Below are 6,356 nucleotides of genomic sequence, written 5' to 3'. Positions count from 1 at the left end.
CATGGTCCACAGTTATGGTCAACAAGCGTTTTCAAGAAAAACTCATGATGTGTTACACCCATCCATATTTAGAGATGAGAATTAAATGATTACAAGCTAAAATGTGCTGTATACTGTATTAATTTTGAGATAGCTTTCTACTTGATGTATATTTCTTTGAGGGTTTCTATCCAGTTAGAATTTCACCTTCTGCTGTGGGACCAATGAGAGATGTATGAGTTTGTTTTTTTTTTCCTTTTCCATTATTTTATTTTTTGTTTACCAATTTGCTAATTAATTACAAGTAAGTGAAAACTTACTTTCACACTTGAATGATAAGCTTGCCTTGCTCTTTGGAAAATGATGATTGTTATTACAGAAGTGAAACAAACTTCTATTCAGGCTACAGTAGGCATACAATAACATAAAGATCTCATAGAAGTATACTGAGAGTCTAAAATACATTCTAGTAGTGCATGTCTTGGTGTGCTTTTGTTTGTTTGCTTTCTAAAAGAACTAATGAATCTGTATATTGTAAACTGTGGTGTTTTACATGTCAATTCATTTTTTTAATGAAAGAAAATTTGTTGATTACTGAAATGAGAAAGTGTAGCTTTTCATTAATTCTCTTATGTTTTTTATTCTTGATATTGTTCTTTTATACCACCCACTTTTTAATGTTTTTGGTTAAACTCCATTTATATAATGTAGGGTGCATATAAAGTTCTCATTGGTGATGTTGAAGAAAGAGATGACTCTTCTGGCCTTTCTCTAGTTTTCTTCCTCATATGTCCCTGTACTGAGAACTTGTAAAGCTTATCATTATAAACCTAAGGCAGTGATTTGAAGGTTTACATTTTTGATGATTTTCAAATACCAATGAAATGTAACTTTTAAATATTCCTCACTGTATGTTTTATATTCACTGTCAAGAAAATTCAGAATGTAGATTGTGTGGACAGCTATACACAACTTAATAATTATATATCAGATAAACTGAATAAAAAACTTTGTAAGAGTGGTCTACGCACACAGGATCTTGTCCTCCCTAGGCGTGGATAGAGAGATGCCATAATCTGCCAGCATTTGGGGAGAGCATGGTAAATACTTGAGGCGTTGATACATAGTGCAGTGAGCCAATTTCCTTTTCAGTTGTCACTCAGCACCATAACATCACGAAGAACATCATTAATGCAAACCTCTCATTAAGCCTTCAGACCAAAGTGGCTTTCTGATGGACTCTGCCTGTCTGTCTACAAGTGAAGTCAGATTCAAAGTAGAAATGTATCCATCCTTGGGAAAGAAAATAGGAAGTCTTCCCCCACTGTAGGAGTATATGAAAATGTCTCCTGGTTGCTTAATTCCCAACACTCAATTTCCTTCTTCTAAACACATTTATAAGGAGCGAGAGATGGTGCACTTATTATGAATTAATATTAAGCAATCACTAAAAGAAAGGAATATTCTCTTCTTTTCAATCAGAAACGCTGATATGTAAGTTGTGCAATTAATGCTAAAGCATATAAAGTCTTTAAGCTGATAAGTATCTGTAATCAAATAATGAAAAAAGGAAAGCAGTTAAATGAACACACTATTCAGGGTCAAATATGTTCAGCAAAAAGCCGTAGCGGGTCTTTGATCATGGTTAGATTCACAGTGATATCAAACAGTTGGTTCTCATGTAACAGCTAAATGTTTCAGTTTTTTTTTTATTAAATTTGGCATTTCACACTGAGATCTGTATTCCTAGTGAATAAAAGACAGCTACTATATTAGGAGGGATTCCATTTTCACAATTGCAAAACAGATATTTCAGGAACATGGGCCACAAAATGTACTCCTTTCACAGTGTTCTCCTCTTCTGAACTGTGCAGTTATCTATTAAATTTTCTAATAGATATTTGTGTAAGGTGTATGTATGCTTGTGCAATTATTTAAAAAATGGTTTTGGAAAACAGTGTATTTATTAAAGAAAATTACTTATGGGGCATGTACAAAACTGTAAAAAAAAAAAAAAAAAAGTAAAAAAAATCACATTCAATTTGCCCAGTAAAGTTGTTTTTGTGAAATTTCTGTGTTGTTGAATAAAGGACTTTAGTATTCAAAATATCTCTATTTTTCCATGATAAATTTTCATTTGTGGGATTTTAAGCAATGAGCATATGATCATAAAAATTTAATTTTGTTTATGATAAAAAAGTTTATAATTCTACACTTGCCCTTATGTCAGCAGAATGAGTGCTTTGTATAAGTCTTTCATAAAATATTCCAGGGATTTTTTTTGTTTCTCCTTATATATTTTTTTCTCATATACTGAAAGAAAAGAAAAGAGAACATGATTCCTTATCCATTTCTAGAGAATATATTTTTGTTGAAAACTCAAAAGGTGTAAATAGAGGAAGAACTGAATGCACCCAAACATCTCTCCTTCCTTCTGCATCATAAGTGTGCCAGGAGAAATCAACTCAGGCATTTTTTTTTTTTTACCATGAATGCAAAGTCTTGGTGATGCTACTTGAAAGCATTAATGTGCATGAAGAAATTTGAAACACTGGAATTCTGTCTTCAGCCACTCTCAGCAATACTCTGAGATGAAATTTTTTATTGTGTTACTTTTTTTATTATGGAATATTGTGGTCCACACGTTACTCATTAGTTGATAGTGAATGTGTTTAACACTTATTTCACTGCTTCTCAGTACAAGGTCCAGTTTTTTTTGATGCCTTATAAACTACAAAAATATGTAGAACATGGTTTTATATCTTGGAAATATTTAATATGGCTACAAACACAGAACTTCATACAATTGAAAGATTTCATGTCTATAGAATATAACACCATATTAGAACATTTTTATATATTTGTGAAACATTAGCATGTGTTCTGTTAGTATAATATCAAAAATATAAAATATCAGGGCTAAGGCAACAGAATTGGAATATATATGGTGAGAAAAGATAATTAGGTAATTTTTATTATGTGAGTTCCTGAATACTCAGTAATTTTCAGGTAAGTCACTATGCTTCTGTATCATATTTTGGTATAAGCAACAACAATATGGCAAGTAGATTTAAATGGATTTTCAAGATAATACTCATTTTTTAATTTAAATCATCATGGATACAAATACTTGGATGTTCATGTGTAATGATAAAAGAGAGTTTGAATAAACCAAAAAGGCAAGCGGGGCAAGAAATATCTATAACTTACTTAGATATTGAGTCTGATAATAATTTCATGTGGACTTTGCACAAACATGTATTTTTTCGAGTGTGTTTATTGGTGGAAGTTGTTTTTGTTTCTGTATTTTCTACAGAAACTTCTTTCCATTTTTTTTCCACTCTTGTCTTTTCTTCTTCTTTTTCTTTTTTAACTTTGAATTTCTGGGGTACATGTGCAGGTTTATCTATTTTACATAGATAAACTTGTGTCATGGGGGTTTGTTGTATAGATTATTTCATCAACCGGGTATTAAGCCTAGTACCCATTAGTTATTTTTCCTGATCCTGTCTCCTCCCACCCTCCATCCTCTGAAAGGTCCCAGTGTGTGTTGTTCCCCTCTATGTGTCCATGTGTTCTCATCATTTAGATCCCACTTATAAATGAGAACATGTGATATTTGGTTTTCTGTTCCTGTTTGTGTTAAGGATACTATGTCTTTTTTTAATGGAGAAGAAAATATTATTTGAAGTAAACAAACACAATGAGCGCAAATTTAAGGTTATATTTGCATACACTACATAAGTAGCATAGTTATACAGAAAATTTTTGTTTATTTCAAAATTTTGTTTTTAATCTTTTATTCTAATATCTTGGCTTGTGATCGATCTTTGTGCCTTTTAAAATTCAGATTTTGGGGGCAAGTTTGTAAGTCAATGTTTCTTAATTTCAATGTATTTATATAAAATGAAGTATCAACCAAATTATCTTTTTAGGTAGGTCTGTGCTTTGTTTACAATATGTTACTTATGACAAAAAAAATCATTCTGGCTAACAGGTGTTATACTTTCACAAATTGGAAGCAATGTGTATATCTCTTTCCAAGAACACTACTTTTAAAACTATTCTTATGTCTAACATAAGTATAAAGTATTTTTAATACTGAACTGAGTTGCATGACTTCTTTAACAGTTAGATGGTAGGAGAATATGTTTGCCTGGTTGGAGGTATGATCTTCTCTTTACAACTTCTCTGAAAGGTAATCTTCTATTTAAAATTCTACAGCTTCCAGAAAACTGCATAGTTGTAAGGGAAATTGGTAAAGAACAACATTTAAATGGTACTAGTTAACCATTGATACTATCCTAAAATAAATGTAACTAAAAATCCTTACTCATTTTATCTTTTAACAACTTTTTTAAAAAGTTGTTTCCATGACTTGCCTTATACTTTTATTTAAAACATTAATATTGAATTAATATGTGTAGGTGCATATATGGACATACACACACACAAATATGTGTGTTTGTGTAGGTAGATCAATCTGTGTATGTATGTGTGTGTTTTATTCAACAGAGTTTAGGCCATGCTCTAGAATAGCTGAGGGCCGGTCTAGGTTATTAAGAATCTCTAGTGGAAAGGATTCCATCACTATTGTACAGCTGAAATTAAATTAGATGATTCAGCATTTTATAATGCTTGACATATTCCCTGGGAATTAGAAAATGTGGTGAGGCCACATAAACTCTTTTGGGCTTGTTAGGTACGCTTCAATGAGTTGCCACTTTAGTTCGCTGTATCCTATTTTTAGCCATTTGAGGAATTTTGTTGAAAATTATGTATATAATTTATTTCCCTAATGCTTTCTTTATCTTCATATAATTTGAACATTTGGGGCATATTTATATTCTGTTAGGCTATTTGTATGGTTGAACATCAAGTGCACATCCAATCACTAATATATAACTTGATCTGGAGGATATATGCTTTGACTATACAGAAAAAGCCTTTATCTCAAAGGAATTCATGATGTCTACAGAGCAGTACTGAGAAGAACATTAGGAACATTTTGTTGTGTTGGCAGACTACCAATTGACGTGATTTCTCATTTATTCAACAAATATTATTGTGTGTCTTCAATGTAGCAGCTACTGAGGATATCAAGATGAACAAATCATGATTCCCAACACTACCATCACCATGGAATTCAACCAAATGACTGAAACAAATATACAAATACATAATAACTGTGGAAAACATTTCTTGTGAAAAGAGCAGGCAACATGTGGTGGAGTGGTAGAAAACAGTACAGTGAAGCTCTTCGATTTCAACATTTTCCAGCTGAGAGAAGGAGGTAAGACTTAAACACTCCTAGAAGTAAAGACAAAGAGATTAAGAATGGCAGGAAAGAAGAGGATAAGTGCAAAGTGCTGAGAAATACTTAGTTCAAGCTGCTATCATGTCTCATGGAGATTACCTTCATAGCTACCACAATATTCTCCCTCCATTTATTGTTATCTGTCTTCAACATATTTTATATGCTTCAGCTTGAGTTAACCTTTTAAAACAAACACAACACACACATGTTTATGTGATTCCATGTTTATCATCAATGACTTCCCATTGTTATTAGAATAAAACCCAAAATGCGGTCTGTAAGGCCATTTGTGGTCTGGCTCTGCAATCTTATTACATATCATGTCACTCCTTTCTCTCTCTAAGCTCCAGCCACTTGGACTTTCTTCCAGTCTCTGCAAGTCCTATTTATACATATAAATAACAACTGGAGTTTCCCACATTTGCGAGATGGGCTTTCCCTCCCACCTCAGAACATTCTGTTCATGGCGCTCTTTATTGTCACCCAGGCTGGAGTGCAGTGATGCAGTATAGCTCACTGCAGTGTCAACTGCTGGTCTCAAGCAATCCTTCTGCCTCAGCCTCCTGAGTAGCTGGGATTACAGACATGAGCCACCATCCCTGGCTACTCATGTTATTCTTAATACCTAGAATCCCCTTTCCTTTTCTCTCCTCCTGGATAATGTCTCTTCATTCTTCAGAACTTTTTGATTCCTTTTTTAGAAGCAATTCCTTCCTAATTATTGTGACTGTCAGAACTCATCTAATTTTTTTTTTTTTTTTTTTTTTTTTTTTTTGTGAGACGGAATCTCGCTTTGTTGCCTAGTCTGGAGTGCAGAGGCAGGATCTCGGCTCGCTGCAAGCTCTGCCTCCTGGATTCACGCCATTCTGCTGCCTCAGCCTTCCAAGTAGCTGGGACTACAGGCGCCCGCCACCACGCCTGGCTAATTTATTTTATTTTATTTATTTATTTATTTATTTATTTTGTATTTTTAGTACAGACGGGGTTTCACTGTGTTAGTGAGGATGGTCTCGATCTCTTGACCTCGTGATCTGCCCACGTCGGCCTCCCAAAGTGCTGG

This window comes from Gorilla gorilla, chromosome 3 (genome assembly GCF_029281585.2).
Source record: "Gorilla gorilla gorilla isolate KB3781 chromosome 3, NHGRI_mGorGor1-v2.1_pri, whole genome shotgun sequence".
In the NCBI taxonomy this organism is placed as follows: Eukaryota; Metazoa; Chordata; class Mammalia; order Primates; family Hominidae; genus Gorilla; species Gorilla gorilla.
Note: the sequence above shows the minus strand (reverse complement) of the source record.